Genomic DNA, 16,023 nt, shown 5'->3' with positions numbered 1-16,023 from the left:
CCGTGTAAAATGAAACCGTTGCATAACACTGGTGTTAGAGGACAGAATCAATAAGTATATTACATTTTTGACAATCTTGTCATTTCAGTTAAATTTGGTGGGAAAGGGGTTTGTTTATGGCATATCCTAATCCTTGTTATATTAAGCCATACTCTTTCAAGATTTGTAATGACTTTGACCATTGATTGTTCTTGTTAAGACTGTCATCTCTATGTGATTAATTGTTGTGTTGATATAGATGCAGTTTTGACTTACTAATGTTCAGCAAATAGAAATGTCAGTGACTCTCTGAGTCTTTAAAATCAGCTATAACCAGGCTATCATTAAATGTTTGTTGGGAACACTTAGAGATAACATTGATGAATTCCTTAACACAGAGTAGTTAACAAATGCTAACTCTAGAGACAAATGGATTAGTTTGAGCTTTTCCTGGCACTTTCATTTTAGGAATAGAGTTCAGAATTCCCACCATCTAGTCCTTAAGACCTACCTTCTCTGTGCACTCCTCCCCAAGACCCTCTCCTGCATGAAACAGCTTCCTCTCCTGACATTCCAGAGCTCTTTTCTTATTTTCTTACCTATGGCAAAGAACTTGTGTCATTTGCGTACATGCTGTCTTCCCAGATGGAGAATTACCTTCCCGAGGCATGATCCATATCAGATTCTTTTTACTCCAGACGAAAGCCAGGCAGAATTCCTTTCCAAAGTACATATTCAATAAATGTGGTGGTGATTTCACTAACAGTTAGACAATTAGGTTATCAGGTTACTGTTTTTCAGATATTATTCCTCACTTGTTTAGGAATTTATAACTTTGCAATGACTTATAAAATCAAATTTAAGAAAAGTTATTTACTGCCCTAGCCAATTTAGCTCAGTGGATAGAGTGTCCACCTGCAGACTGAAGGGTCCCAGGTTCAATTCCAGTCTAAGGGCATGTACCTTGGTTTCAGGCTCCCTAACCCTGGTCCAGTGCATGCAGGAGGCAACCAAACGATGTCTCTCTCTCATATCAATGTTTCTCTCTGTCTCTCCCTCCTCCTTCCACTCTCTCAAAACAAACAAACAAACAAACAAAAAAACAACAACAAACAAAAAATGGAAAAATATCCTCGGGTGAGAATTAACAACAACAACAAAAAAGATTATTTACTAAGTTTTTTCTGAAAACTAGCTTGAGTCAATCTACTTGAATGGGGTGGTGTGTTATCTAGATGACATGTTCCACATATAACGTCCAAATGAAATATAACACTGAGTTGCTGGTATGTGGTTGTGGTGAGCAGAAGCAGTTATTATACATTACTTGGTAAAATTCATATTCATATCTTGTCAGTTTACAGTGAGCCAGAGATTAAAAATAACATTTGTTTCTGTTTTAGTAACTGCTTTAAAAAATATCCCAAATCACTTTATTTCTTCAGCTTGACTTCGAGTAGTGTTTTTAATATGTGGCCTTTCAAGCAGTAATGAAATGCATCAATGCAACTTGGCAATGCATAACAGGACATGTTTCTAGGATTATTTTTAATGATTAAAAGTCAGATTGAGTTTTTTAAAAAAACTGACCCAAAATACAGATGAGCCAAGTAAGCTCAGAGAGAAATCTGTGAATGAAATGTTGGTCCTTGGCCCTTTGCATACCCTCCACATCTGTTTTCTCCAGCTCTCTTCTTTCCTGCCCGATCACAACAAAAGGGAAAGGCTAGTGGATCTCAACGTGTAATTTACTGATGTTTCCCACTCCCCCTTCCTCTTCTGCGATTGTTGGAACAGTGAACTGGAGTTGTGTATGGTTTTCAGTGTAGTCATCACGTCTGTGGGTCTGGTGAGTTGATTAGAGGACCATGAGAGCAGTCAGAAATCTAGGTGGGAAGGCAGGAGGAGTGGGTGAGAGTAGAGGCAGTGATGCTGGAGGGCGCACAGGTTAGGATTCAAGAAGAATAACCAGGAAGTAGAATTGATAGGATTTGCAACCAGCTGACTTGTGGAGTAAAGGGGAATGCAGAGGTATTGATTTTGGTGTTTCCAGTTTGGGCAATTCAGTGATGCCAGGGTACCAAGAACAGGTTTAGTGGACACATAAGAGCAGTGGGATCCCAGAGCCTCTTATCACCCAGCATTGCTCCACTTCTTTTTTTTGATCCATTATGTTACCCTTCCTCAGTTGGGGGTCTTAACTCGTGGCGCCTTCAGCTTCAGTTGGGTGGTCTGTCTGGGGGGGTCAGGTGCTCAAAACTGAGAACAGGTGGGTGTGGGCAACACAGATGTGAAAGTGGATGGAGGCATAAGGGAAGTGTTAGTTTAGCATTGTCCTACTGTATCATATGAAAGGCTGTTTTGAAAACGTTGCCAGCCTAGGATTGCTCACCTCAGATTTTAAGAGCAATGGGACACTGGTGTCCGCCAAACAAGAGCACCAGCCTCTCCCTAAGTCACGCCAGTGACTCAGAGAGCTTCCTTTTGTGGTGCAGCATGCTGAGGGGTCTACCAAGACAGAAAAAGAGAACAGTGCTTTGTAAACTATAATTACTCCAATGTTGCCATAAGTAAATATTTTAAATATACAAAAATGGCAGCATCAGGAAATATGACTAAGAAGTCAATGTGCGACACACCCTTTTCCCCACCTTTGTGGTGTTGAAAATTTCCACCAAGAATGATCTATGCAAAGAAGGCTAAGATCAGGCTGTTGCATTTCAGAGGAAGGCCCGATTTGCATGGTTCTGCAAATCCAGTGATGGGGCTTACATGTGGGAATCCAGCACTTAAGTTAGAGTCTCACAGCGATTAGATGTGAGCCATTACAGCGGCTTTCCTTTCTTAACCTCTGCACAGAAGTTTGACATGGTGAAAAAACAGGGTCGCTCCTAACCATGTCTCTTGCAAATACACAGCCTCCAATTTATTTGGTTTGTCTGAGGGAAACGGGAATTTTCTAGGCGACTGAAATGCCTCATCATGAGTTTGACAAAGGATAGAAGGGTTGTGTGATTATCACTTGATATTAGATTGTATCATTTTATACGAAGTACGTAGCATAATTTTTCAAAGAGTAATTATGACGCTAATGGAATGAGCTGGATTCTCCTGTAGTCTGTGGTCCACAGACTTTTTAATATTCTTTCAAAAGGTCTGAGCCAGCTGTGGCATTCATGTTGAAAACGGAGATGTACAGACCATGTCAATGGGACATGGGCCTGCAGGTAATGGATGTCATTAAACACAGCTGAGTGTGATGAGTGGATTTCTGGGTGTACCCAGATGCATCTTTTTACTTTTACTTTTTTTTGTCAGCAGTTCTTCTAAAATTAGTTCACATTAGGATGGACCTCATTCTTTCTACTCTGAGAATGTCACATAAATGGCATGGAGCTTCCTTCCCAGTGAACACCATTGATTGCAGTATAGACTACTCTCTCTTAAAAAATATCTACCATTTCTGGTTGAATTACACTGCTAATTTTGTTTCATTTAGGACTGAAGGGAAAATGTGTAAAAATCAATCAACATAAAAATACATGCCTGTGTCCTTTAGTCTCTGCCTAATTGGAGAAAAATAGGAACAAGCATGCTATTTTGTATTCAGCACCGTGGGAAGTGCTGTGAGAGATTCTCCAGGTCTTGAGACTACGCGCCATCTACTAACAGTTGTGAAAGATGAGACACAGAAATGAAGCAATATTACCCACAGTTGCGGAGTGCAATGTAAGCCCACACTGACGGGAGTCCCTCCCAGAGGTTCTTTGGGGACAGGGAGAGCTGGAGTGGTTCTGGAACAACAAATGTCTTGAGCTGGGTGTTGGAAAATGATTATGACAAATCTAGAAAGGTATTCAGCATATGTTGAATGATTCAGGGTTAGCAGAAGGAAAGGCATCCAGATGGGAGAAATAAGGGGCAAGGGGACAGGTGCAGCGTGAACAAGCTGACCTGCGGGAGCTCAGGGTTTAGAAAGCACCTGGAAAGGCTAATTAATACGACCTCCTTGCCTTCGCTGCCTCACAGATGACAGCCTTCCCATTGCCCTTGTTGCATTGATGTGTTTCCAGAGAAAAGAAAGGACATACGGGCTGGGTGTATCGTGGGTTTTGTTTACAGAACGTGATTACCAGTGCTCCTGCCTCCTCACCTTTTAAGAATCAAAAGATTGGACTTCACAGCACCCAGCATATGTAGCTTTTGAGAGAGATTTCTTTTTTCTGTCTGCTTTGGGGAAGGAATCACTAAGCAGCTCATTACTTTGAAATGCAGTCATTCCCCCTTATTCACAGTTTTGATTTCTGTGGTTTCAGTTACTTAGGGTCAACTGTGGTCAGAAAATATCAAATTGAAAATTTCAGAAATAATCAATGTATAAATTTTAAAGTGCATGCCATTCTGAATAGGATGGTGAAATCCCTCCTTGTCTTTCCCTATCCTGCCCTGGATGTGAATCACCCCTTTGTCCAGTGTCTCTCCGATCTATAACACCACTCCTCGCCCCCCCCCCAAATTAGTCACTCAGCTGATTAGGTTATCAGATCCACTATCCAGGTAACCCAGTGCTTGTGTTCAAGGAAGCCTTATTTTATTTCATAATGGCCCCAAAGTGCATGATTAATGAAGATTATTTTATGCAAACAGGTGAAAATTCTCAACTTATTAAGGAAAGAAAAAAGAATGCAAAGATTGCTAAGATCTCTATCTGTGAAATTGTGAAGAAGGAACAAGATATTCCTGCTAGTTTTGCTGTCACCTCACACTGCAATACTTACAGCCACCGTGTATGATTAGTGCTTAGTTAAGATGGAAAAGGCATTAAATTTGTGGGTGGAAGACTTCAGCGAGGGATTCCCAAAGTGAGTGACACCAAGCCAAGTACTGCAAGTGAGGGATGATTACACAGATTCAGGAGTAGGTTTGGCATTTAATCATCTCACATCATCACAAGAAGGGTGAGTACAGTACAATAAGGTATTTTGAGAGAAAGAGGCCATAGTCATATAACTCCCCCCCCCCCATTGATTCTAGAGAGAGTGAAAGGGCGAGGGAGAGAGAAACATCTATGCGAGAGGGAAACATTGTTTAGTTGCCTCCCATTACTCTCCCTATCCCCAACCAGGGATAGAACCTGCAACTTGGGTATGTATGTGCCCTGATCAGTGATCAAACCCACAACCTTTCAGTGTTCAGGATGATGCTCCAATCAACTCAGCCACACCGGCCAGGGTCATACAACCTTTATTGCAGTATAGTGTTTTATAATTGTTCTATGTTGTTATTGGTTATGTTCAATCTCTTACAGTGACTAATTTATAAAGTAAATTATCATAGATATGTGTGTATAGGAAAAAACATGGTGTATGTAGGGTTTGGTACTATCTGCAGTTTTAGGCATCCACAAGGGATCTTGGAATGCGGATAAAGGGGGACTGCTGTAAACGTCAGAGGAAGAATTAGATCAGTGAAGTTCAAAACAGTTAGTTGAAAATAAGGCAACATAGTGAGTTGTTAAGAGAGAATCTTCGGTGTCAGAAAATTAAAGGAGTATTGAATCTGTCAGTTATTTAGCCACTTGAGTATGTTATTTAGTTACATACACCTCCATTTCTTCATTTACTAAAAATAGTATAATGAAAGTATCCACCACCTGGGATGATTGTAAGGCTAAAGGAGATAATGTAATTTGAAGGATTAACACTCAAATATTAGCTATTATTGTTGTTATTATTATTATTATTGCATGTGTACATTAATACCCAAAGTTAACTAGCGTTGTTTAGTAGTTCCTTTTATTTCTTAAAAAATTAGTGGCTTATAACTGCATAGTTACTTCATTAACTGATTTCATGAAACAGGTCTTTTTGAATGTCTGTCAGGGTACTTACAAAGTTCACTGTCTTCATTTAAAACAAATCCTGACTAGATTATTAAAGCCTAGGTTGGAAGAAAGTATTTACTAAAGAAGTCTCAAACCTACACCTTTCACAGATTCTTACCTGGTAGAATCCAAGTAAATAGATGTTTTCTTCATAGCTAACCCTGTCCTACTGTCCCCTCATGGTTTATGTCAGGGCCATGGCTGGCCTGGATAAACAGCCCTTGTTGGGTTGGACCCGAAGGTCCGCTAGAGAGCGACGCCTGGCTAGACTTGCATAAGCCAAGGGCAGGAAGGCAGTCCAGTTCTGTGGGAGGGGTCTGTAGAACTTAGAAGGTCTGCTCAGTCAGCAGTTCTCACTCTAAGAACCCGGAAGACGCTTGGGACAGGTGAGAGGTGCTCTGCAAGGTGAAAACTATTTTTATAACAGTACTCAAACATTACTCACCTATTGCATTCCCATTCTCTCACAAGTGGATAGTGGAGTTTTTCAGAGGCAAAATGATGTGTGTTGATGTGAATGAAATGTGTCCATTTGGAAGATCTGCATACCTCAGTGAACTGGTCTAATTTTCCAGGTGATCCGTGCCTGGTGTGACAAAATCCTGCATGGTAAAAAGTCTGTCCTAAGTGCAAGATAAACCAATGAATTTTAATATAAAAGATTATAAAGAGTCCATTGATATGTTTCAGATTCCAAATTGCCCTATCCTTTAAGAAACTACCACTTGTCAAGTATTGGTATAATATGAAATAATTTCCACAATTAGCTTGAAATGAAGGCCCCATTTTTTCCCTGTACTTCAAATAACATATCGTAGCAAATTGAGTTTAGAGACACATTTGAGAATTATATTGTTTTCTGTTAAGCCAGACATGAAAGACATTTGCAGAAATGTAAATTAGTATCATTCTTCTCACTAACTTTTCTGTTTGATGAATGTTGTCATTTTTCCATAAAGATATGCCATTTTTTGTAACATGCAGTGGACATAATTATTATGTATACTAAATAAATTATTATAAATATAAATGGGCCAAAATGCATACTCTCTTCCCTCTTAGAGATTTGCAATACATATTAATACATCAACAGCCCTCAAAAGTGTTTCCCAAATTTATTTCAACCTTTTAAATCCTCTTTTTATCTTTGGCATAATTTAATGTTCCACAGTGGACTACAGCATCCCATGGAACACACTGGCTAATATATGATATATGTTACTCTCTCCCTATTTTTCAAAAATAAAAAGCAAGATTTCACAGGTACTTTTCTTCAAATCCATGCTTTATTAAGAGGATGGCCCATAAAAGTTTACCAGCTAACCTAACTCTCTTTTAAAAAAGAAAACCACTCATATTTCATCCTATTATACTATTTTGCTTATAGTCTTCAAAGCTGTTTCTACTTATGTTTCCAAACTCATATGTTTTAAAAACCCTGTTTTGGATATTTCTGTGTGTTAATTAGTAGCATCTGCTCCTGTGTCATAAAACAAAGTGATCCCGTCCCACACTGATTGCCCAAATTGCAGGTTAAGTCCTGGCAGCCTAGCGGTGGAGCTATTACTACTGTTTGGTATTTTTAAATGGCAAAAAAAATACCATTCATGATGCATCTCATGGTTTTATAAAACACAGTCGCTTTTTGTAACAGAAGGATTTACAAATGGCAGTGGATTTTGTTGTATTTTAATGATATTTTCTTTCCAGTCCTTTGGTTTCCATTGGTTGTGGGCACAATGCTAACAGTAAAAGCAATAGTATTCCACAGAATGAAGAACATGCTCCTGACTGCTACATGCTGGGCTTTCCCCGCCTACAAAACAGGGTGATAGAACTACCAGCAAGTTCCTTTCTGACAACAATGCCATTCTAAATCTGTCTCGAGGTAGAAGTGAGGAGATCATTTCTTTCGCTTTCTGTGCTACATGTGTCTGTCAGGCAAAGAGTGGGAAAGTCTTGATTTGTTATAAGAATTAAAGGGACAATAGCCATCGTACTGTGTATAGTTCAAGAGCTTTTTTTTTATGTTTTGGCCTTGCCAGTTCCTACTTAAAAACTTAATATTGTTTAAATCCTTAGTGACTTTCTATTGCAACTTTGCTGCTGCTTCTGCTTATAACTGTTCAGAAAATTATCACAGAAATGCTTATAAAATTTCCCCTTATCACTTAAAAAATTCAAGGAGAAATTTCTGTGGCTGTCTTCTTCAATATCTTGTTTTTTAAAAACCACTGAGTAATTTTAGGGAGAACTCTTTACATGTGCCAAAGGACACTCAGTCTTGTAGGAATACCTATTGGAGCATTTGCAGACTGCACTGGAGATTCTCTCAGAGCTAAATTAGCCAGGTTAACCAGCCTGAAATTAAAGAACCAGGCGTTTACTCTTCACACAGCAAGGGACCACCTTCCCATCTTTTTTTTTAAATATATTTTTTATTGATTTCAGAGAGGAAGGGAGTGGGAGAGAGAAATAGAAACACAATGATGTGAGAGAATCATCGATTGGCTGCTTCCTGCACGCCCCACGCTGGGGATCGAGCCCACAACCCAGGCTTGTGCCCTTGACCCAGAGTCTAACTGTGACCTCCTGGTTCATAGGTCGACGCTCAACCACTGAGCCATGCCGGCCAGCCTCCTTTCCAACTTTTTTGACAGCTGAGTATAGATTGTGGTATATTTGGGAAATCAAAAATAGAAGAATTGTAGAGCTCTGTGGTAGGTTAAGAAGTAGGGAGAAGATGCACATGGACCATTGTTCGGATAAACTAGTGAAGGGAGCACTTTCTGCAGCGAAAGCTTGTTTATACAGCGACTCTCAGTGTTCAGGCATATCTGTGATGCTCAGGCCCCCGATTACATTTCTTTTTTCCTTTCTAGATGTTTGGTCTTATCTCTATTTATAACTTCACCTGGCAAATAGGAATGGCAGGGCAAAGGAGAGGAAAGGCAAGCAGTTTGTTTGGTTGGTGATTAGCAGACTACTGAAAAGTTTGCTGAAGAAGGGAGGTGTATTGAAGCTCTGCTTAAAATGAGGTGTGCAGAGTTTTTAGTGGTTTTCTTTGGATAAAAATCGTCTCATTCTTGTGGGACGATGTGTAATTGAGGGTCAGCTATAAATCACAAAATAAATCACTTCCAACTCCTTCACCTCGACAGGGATAAGAATGGAAAATCTTGTCATTGAGACGGTCCCTTTTTTCCCCTTTCTCCTCTACAAATAGTATAAGCCTCTGGGCATCAGACTTTGGCAGCCAGTGGAGGGCCCTGAGCTAATAATGGAGCTGTTCTGCTTCTCCAAGTTAGATTTTGCTCTACTTGGTGACAAGAATATAATCCCAAAATGAATTTCTTTCTTTAGGGCAAAAACAAAACAGAAAAAGAGAGAGAGTGTGTGTTTTCGATACCATGAAAAAGTGTTGTGCTTCTGGTAAACTTTTCAAACCAACACCACATTCCATTCTGTTCAACAACATTATGTCCAGTAAGAATCAATGGGCATGACCGATTAAACCCAGAGTCTAGTCAAGGCACAAATTAACTTGCTGTGTGACTTTAAGAGGTCCATCAACCTCTCTGGGCCAGCAGTTTTATTTGCAGAAGAATTTTGAACTAGATGACAAAGACCCTTCCTTAGAATACCAAGATACAGACCTGGTAACATATAAGAGAAAGGCAACAATTTATTTTTAGTAAAACAAGATTGATACCAGCCAGTAACTGGCAGTGGGCTTGCTTTAAATCCTCCTCTTCTCTCCAAATTCAGTTTTTACCAAAACTGTAACTAAAGACAGTTTTTCATGCTTTGAACTTCCTGGCTTATGTTGATTCGTATCAATACGTTACTTTTACACTTTTGAGTGGGAGCTGATTACATTTCATGAAAAGTGCTCAGATAAGGAATACAATCTTTACAACCCCACATTCAGTGAGAATTGATAGAATTGAGACAAGAAAAAAAGACTGTCCTTGTCAGGCAGTCGCTCCTCCAGCTAGACTGAAAATATAATGGTCTTATTCTCCACTCCCTTGTTTAAACATTAACCAAGAGCAGCTTTCTCCTCCTCCTCCAAAGTTTTAAGTGTCTCCATGAACTTAACCACAGTTATATACAACCCCCCAAAGTCCTTTTCAAACATGTCGCGTATTCCGTAAAGCAGTAGCTTCAGCAGTCTTTCAAGGAACTGATTTTGCATACAGCAGCCTAGAGAGGCATAAAAGTATACCAGCTCTACAGCTAGGTTATTTGATGGTGAGGTCTTGGTGATTGCCTAGGGACCTCTGGAAATGCATAGAGAGTAGACTTATGGTAGGAAGCAATCAGGTAGTTAGAGAACTGGGGGACAGCCAATGGACTTTCAGAATAGCTGAGGAAGAGCTCACCAAAGGCTGAAAAAGGATGCAAACATCTTTTGAAGACCGTTTCCCAGAGCTCAAATGGGCATTGTCAAAAAACAAACAGTGGGGTGGATTTGACTAAGCATCTGGAGCTAGGACAATGCCCTGTGACAAGTGAGCGTTTTTAAAACTCTCAGGCAGAAGCGAACTTTTCAGAGCGACCTTGTCACACACAGTTCGAAGGCGTAGGCTTTGCCAGCTGCTCTGAGTGGGGTGAAGAGGCATGCATATTTTAACCGTTCATTTCATATTCAGTGTGTTAAGTAAATGCTGCTTTCCAACTTGGGTGGAGAAGGTCTTTATCAAGATTTATCAGGAGTCAGAACGAAAACACTAATTTCTTGTTTGCAATGGAACATTTCTTCTCTCTTATACTTTATTTGTTTTGTTCAATCCCATTAGCCCTTTATTTAAAAATATTCATAGTGGTTCACTCAGTCTGAGTTTAATGGGCAGAATCAGGTGGATTTTAATTTGAAACAAAACTCTCTCCACTTTCTACTCTTGAGAAACTGCATTTCGGTATCTTTAATTATTTAAACATAAGGAATCCTTCTTTATTCACTAATTTCAATTAGTAAACTTGAAATTTGCAGACACATTCCCACTAGTGTGTATTATAATTTTCAGTACCTACCCAGAGAGTGGGAGTCTGCTTTGTTTCTTCTTCTCTGCACCCCGCCCCCCATCCAGTATTTTAGGTACCATATGTAGATCAGTTGCACGATAGCTTCATTCTGGTAATTAATATGCTTGTTTGAGGTTATAAAATATACATATGACAAAAGCCAGGGATTTCCCCCTGAATGTCAACTGACTGCTTCAAGTGGCATTCTCATTCTGAGTTGGTGTTTTGTTTTGTCTTACTGCAGCATATTGGAGCAAAATGAGAGAGTTTATTTTGAGACCTCCGAATTAGTGCTGCCACGGACCATGAGCAAGAGAGAAAGCGTGGACTTCAGCCTGCACGAATGGTCTTGAAACACAAGTGGTTTTGGGTAAGTCATCCGAAAGACTTGGACTTAAATTTCATCAGTCACCATTTATTTGGTGTCCCAGGACATCTTATTCAAGTGCATGGCTATTTCTCTACAGCCCAAGCCACAGGATGTTTGTGAAAGCTTTGTTCTATTGAAGGAAAGCGATGAAATTTACTTAGTTGTGTTTGTTTCTCCCATGTGCAGAATAATAGGATCTGAGTAGAATGCATTTGTCATTAGAAAAAGACCAGAGGGAGGGAGGGAGGGAGGGAGAGAGAGAACTCCAAACAACTAAACACACACACACACACACACAGACACACACACACACACTCACCAAACTACATTTCCAGATACTTCATTTTAGCTGAGAGCATAAGGCAGTGGTTCCCAATGTGGGGCACATGCCTCACGGGGTGGGGGGGAGTAATTTGATTTTTAAGGGGGGCAATTCGAGAATGAGTTATTAACAGTGAATTTTTTGCATTTCTTATGGTTCTAGGGGCCTCATATACAGTATATAAATATATATATATTGACATATTTATGCATTTCAGTTCTCTATTATATGTTTTGAAACTTTATTTGCTATTTTTTCATATCATTTTTTTAAACAATTTCTTAGTGATTTCTTCTTCAATACTTCAACTGTCCTTTTGTTCTTTTATTTTTCTCTTTCATGGATGCCATGTTCTTTGGAAGCTTGTTTAGACCAAATTAATGGCCTTTTAGGTGTCCTCCACGTGAATAGGAGTTCACTTTTTGAATAATAAGAATTATATGTCACAGGGGGAGCATCAGGTCTTTAGAGATGCTTAGGTGGGGCATGGCCCAAAAAGGTTGGGAAGCACTGGCATAAGGTATTCATCATACAAGAGACCTCAGATTCAATTTGATAGCAAGTTTGCGACCCTGTAATGAAGTGTTGGGATGGGCAAAGATGAGAAGCATTGGGAGTTTCCAAGTCCTGTTCAACAAATGTTTATCGAGCACCTTTTAACTAAACACGGTACCCCTGAATGACAGTCTTGGTTTGGAGTGAAGTTTAAACACTCTGAACTATAAATAAACAATTTCAAACCACATACCAAAATAATGTGGACTTCCAAGAAAGCTTTGTCAGCCTAGCTCATTGTATTTTTTGGAAATGGAGTCCCTAGGTGGAAGCCCAGTTCTGCCCACCGATTTTGGTGACCTCGGACAACTTACTCATCTTCTTGGAGTGAGTCACCTTAAAAACAGGAGGACATGACTCCGGGATCACCACAGTCTTATGCAAATTTAAAATTCAACAGTCCCCCCCTAGTGAAGTTAGTTAAATGATTATACTGCTTGATTGATATTTGCTCAACAGAATTTACTGTGTACCCCTAGTGCCGTGGTCGGCAAACCGCGGCTTGCGAGCCACATGCGGCTCTTTGGCCCCTTCAGTGTGGCTCTTCCACAAAACACCACATGTGGGCGTGCACGTACAGTGCAATTGAAACTTCGTGGCCCATGTGCAGAAGTCGGTATTTTGTGGAAGAGTCGGTATTTTGTGGAAGAGCCACACTGAAGGGGCCAAAGAGCCTCATGTGGCTCGCGAGCCACGGTTTGCTGAGCCACAGTTTGCCAACCACTGCTAGTGGGTCATCTCTGCAGAGGGGCTCTAAGATCAACCCATGTGGAGGAAAGGGTCAGGGGCGGGGCCCCCCTGCCTTTGGCTCCGATCTTGTGAGCCAGCCCTTTGGTCAAGCAGGCCTTGCGCGGTCTGTGGTTAATAATTTATTCCTTGCAGCACAGTGTTAAATGAATATAACATTTGAATACATGAGATAGGCTTGTGTTGAATGATTGTCCCTTTTGGTTGGGGATCTGTTTCCTTCTGTGTTTGCTCTCGCCGTGTTATGGGTTATCTGCCAGTCCTTGAACCCCGTAGAGCCCCAAACCTTGAGCCATAGAGCCCCAAACCTTGTTTAACATTGATGGCTCAGATGTCACTTGTTAGCAAGTGGCTGTCTGCCTCAGAGCGGTACATTATTTGGGTTTCATAACGGCATTTTTTTTTCTCTTACATATGTTAAATTATGAAGTGCAGGAAACCACATAAATGCGACAGAAAAAAAATGCAAACTGTGTCATCTGGAAATGCCAGTTTTATGATTCTCCTGGTGACACTGTCCTCCCTGCAATCAACATCGGAAGCTTCTCTACCTGTTCAGCAGTGTCTTCTATCCCAGGCCAGCTTCATTTAGGCCGCAGTGTAGCCACCGTGGCAGGCTGAATCAGAAGGTTTGGTTAAGATGATTGCATGGGGCTGTCCCTTCCTCTCCAAGTTCTGCCTGACCACTAAGCCCGACTCTCGTTCACAAGGTCTTTCCTGAATGCTCACGGCTTCACTGCCCACCCTTCTTTGTGAACTCCTAGAATATGTAGAGCTCGCATCATAAAAGAATGTGTGGCTCTGCCTTGCTTTTGGGTGGTTGCCATCACTCCATTCGAGTTGCAGACTGCTTGAGGGCAGGAGTCAGATCATAGCCCAGTGTTTCTCCAAAGCAGCCCAGCTCCAGGGCCTCCTGATAGAATCACCTGGCTGTGTGTGTTAAAGTTGCAGATTCAGCAGCACCAGGCTTGAGGAGTCAGAATTGCTGGAGATATTGAGCCCAAGAAACTCACCGCAGATATCTCTCCTGCACACTGAGGTTTGCTAACGACTGAGTCTGCTTCTTCACCCTCTTCTTTGCCTTCTCACCCGCAGCATTGGGCCCAGGTCTCAGCTCATCGTAGTTGCCCAGGAAATATTTGCTTGTTGATCTGAGCATCATCAAACCATGATGGTTGCATTCACTCTTTCATGGCCTCGCCTTTCAGGATGTGGAGTCAGCATATTATCTGAACCCTTAAAACCCCCAGTTTATCTAAATGTGTAGTGTTCCCCCCAGGTCCAAGGCTCTTTTATGCCCCTTTCTTTTCAACCTCTGACCCTGGCTATCCTTAGTGATAGCGTTTCCCCCTGCCTGCAGCGATACAGCAGGAAAAGCAGATCCAGGGAGTTCATCTGGAGTGAGGGGGTAGCAGAGACCTGAGGTACCCAGAAGCCTTATCCTTGGCTCCCAAAGCCACACTTGCTGCCATTGGCAGGTTATTTTGAATGAGATTTCTTTCAGCTGTTAGGGCTCGCCAGTGGTAAGTTTCGGTGGCCAGAGAGCAATCCCATTGCTGAAAGGGATAAAGTTAAGCTGCAATGGACACACATCAAAGCGCCCACGGTGGCAGCAGCCGATTCAGGATTCAAATCGATGTTAGCAGACTGCGGGGGTGTCTCTTGGCCCCAGCAAGGGCAAGCCTGGCCTTGAATGATGCTAAATAGATTTGCAGGGTGTCCTTGCTCTGAATGCCCTTGCTGGTGGCTGCAGCCCTGGTAGTAGATATGACAGTTCAAGTGGAAAACCAAACAGAAGAACTCAGAAGCCCAGCCAGCCTATAAAGGAACAAGTGGGGTAATCTGGAAATTTATTAGCTGTTAAGGTAACCACAACCCAGTGCATTCAACCATTTTCTGCATCTTTTCTGGCCACTTCATAGTTTTCCTCAGAGAGGTCGTGAGGATCCTTAACTGAGTGTGTGTTAAAAGGCGCACTCATGCACAGACTGGAAAGCATCCTCTTCTGGGTCTGCACCAAGTTTTGACGATGGGAGGCAGCGGAAAGGTGTAACCAAGTGGATCTGGAACCGGCTTTTTCTCATGTTCTCAGCGAAGGGAAGGAAAAACAGCAGGTTCCCAAAGCAGTGTTAAAGGCAATAGAGGCTTTTTAATATGTGCTTTATGGAGACCTGGCTAGATTTTCCTCTGCACAGCTTCCTCCAGCTGGGTGGTGGGGAGAGGGCCGCTTTGGTGACGCAGGAGGCGGATGCATAGTCTTTCAGCTATGGAAGGGAGATGCACAGTTGTTGATGTATGTGTCTTTGAGCCTTTGTTGGAGGCTTCCAGGTAGAGGAGTAATGAGGAACAAAATTAAAGAAGTGATAAAGCACATGATTTTAGCAGAATACCAGATGCTGGCTGGAACTGCTGTTTGGAGGCCTTTATCCACGCATGGGATATTTCCTTAGCAGTAGCCATCTGCGCTTGGCAAAGAGAAGAATTGGTTCTAAAAGAGCATTTGTCTGGTGAGAAACTATGTCACTTGTCCTGCTGACCATGACACCCCCTTGAGCACTGCAGGATTTCCAATGGTCACCTAAACCCGGGGAGCTGCTTTCACAAGGCAGATACAAGTAATTAAAGAGCCAGGCCTGTGTCTTCCCTGAAGACCATCATTAGAAAGCTCTTTAATGCTTTCCAGCTTAGGGGAGTCAGATACCCATCACGTACCTGAGCCTGCGTTCCGTAGAGCATACCCAGCATACGCCTTCTGTGAAATGTGCCATAACTCACTCTTCTTGCTGATGCTATCACGAGCTAATTGCATCAGTCCTTCAGAGGAGCCCTGTGGTTTGGTATAACTGTGAGTAAAACCACACCGGTTCAGGAAATGCTGTGCATTGTCTTATAAGAGGCATCATCAAAACAGATGTTGATTTACTTGGAAGATACCTTTCCTTGGTGACAGTTTGAGAGCTTTGAAGGGAGGTGTTTGATGTGCATCAAAATAAGTTAGAATTAAACTGCCACGCTGGCACACTGCTGGAGTGAAAACTGAAAGAAACTCGCCAGTGTTTGCTCCCGAACACGCTCTCCCCTAAGGCATCATCATGCCATGACATCATTGTCAACTCTGCTCTGCAGATGATCATGGCT

The 16,023-nt window shown here is 41.6% G+C and overlaps 1 protein-coding gene across 12 annotated transcripts in view; it reads left to right on the top strand.

Annotated features, from left to right (window-relative positions):
• Nucleotides 1-16,023, top strand: part of ATXN1 (ataxin 1) — a 440,907-nt gene that overhangs the window by 111,786 nt on the left and 313,098 nt on the right. For 10 of the 12 annotated variants that reach the window (XR_001363440.1, XM_005873029.2, XM_005873027.2 and 7 more), the window contains one exon: nt 11,136-11,261. The exons of 1 other annotated variant lie outside the window; for it this stretch is intronic. The gene's annotated coding sequence lies outside the window, so the exon portion shown is untranslated. Of the gene's footprint in view, nt 1-11,135; nt 11,262-13,322; nt 13,515-16,023 lie in introns of those variants that run through there. One more of the 12 variants, XM_005873033.2, reaches the window with a different exon arrangement.

The sequence above is a fragment of the Myotis brandtii genome, unplaced genomic scaffold, assembly GCF_000412655.1.
Source record: "Myotis brandtii unplaced genomic scaffold, ASM41265v1 scaffold398, whole genome shotgun sequence".
Classification (NCBI taxonomy): Eukaryota; Metazoa; Chordata; class Mammalia; order Chiroptera; family Vespertilionidae; genus Myotis; species Myotis brandtii.
Note: the sequence above shows the minus strand (reverse complement) of the source record. Positions and strands in the feature narration are given on the sequence as shown.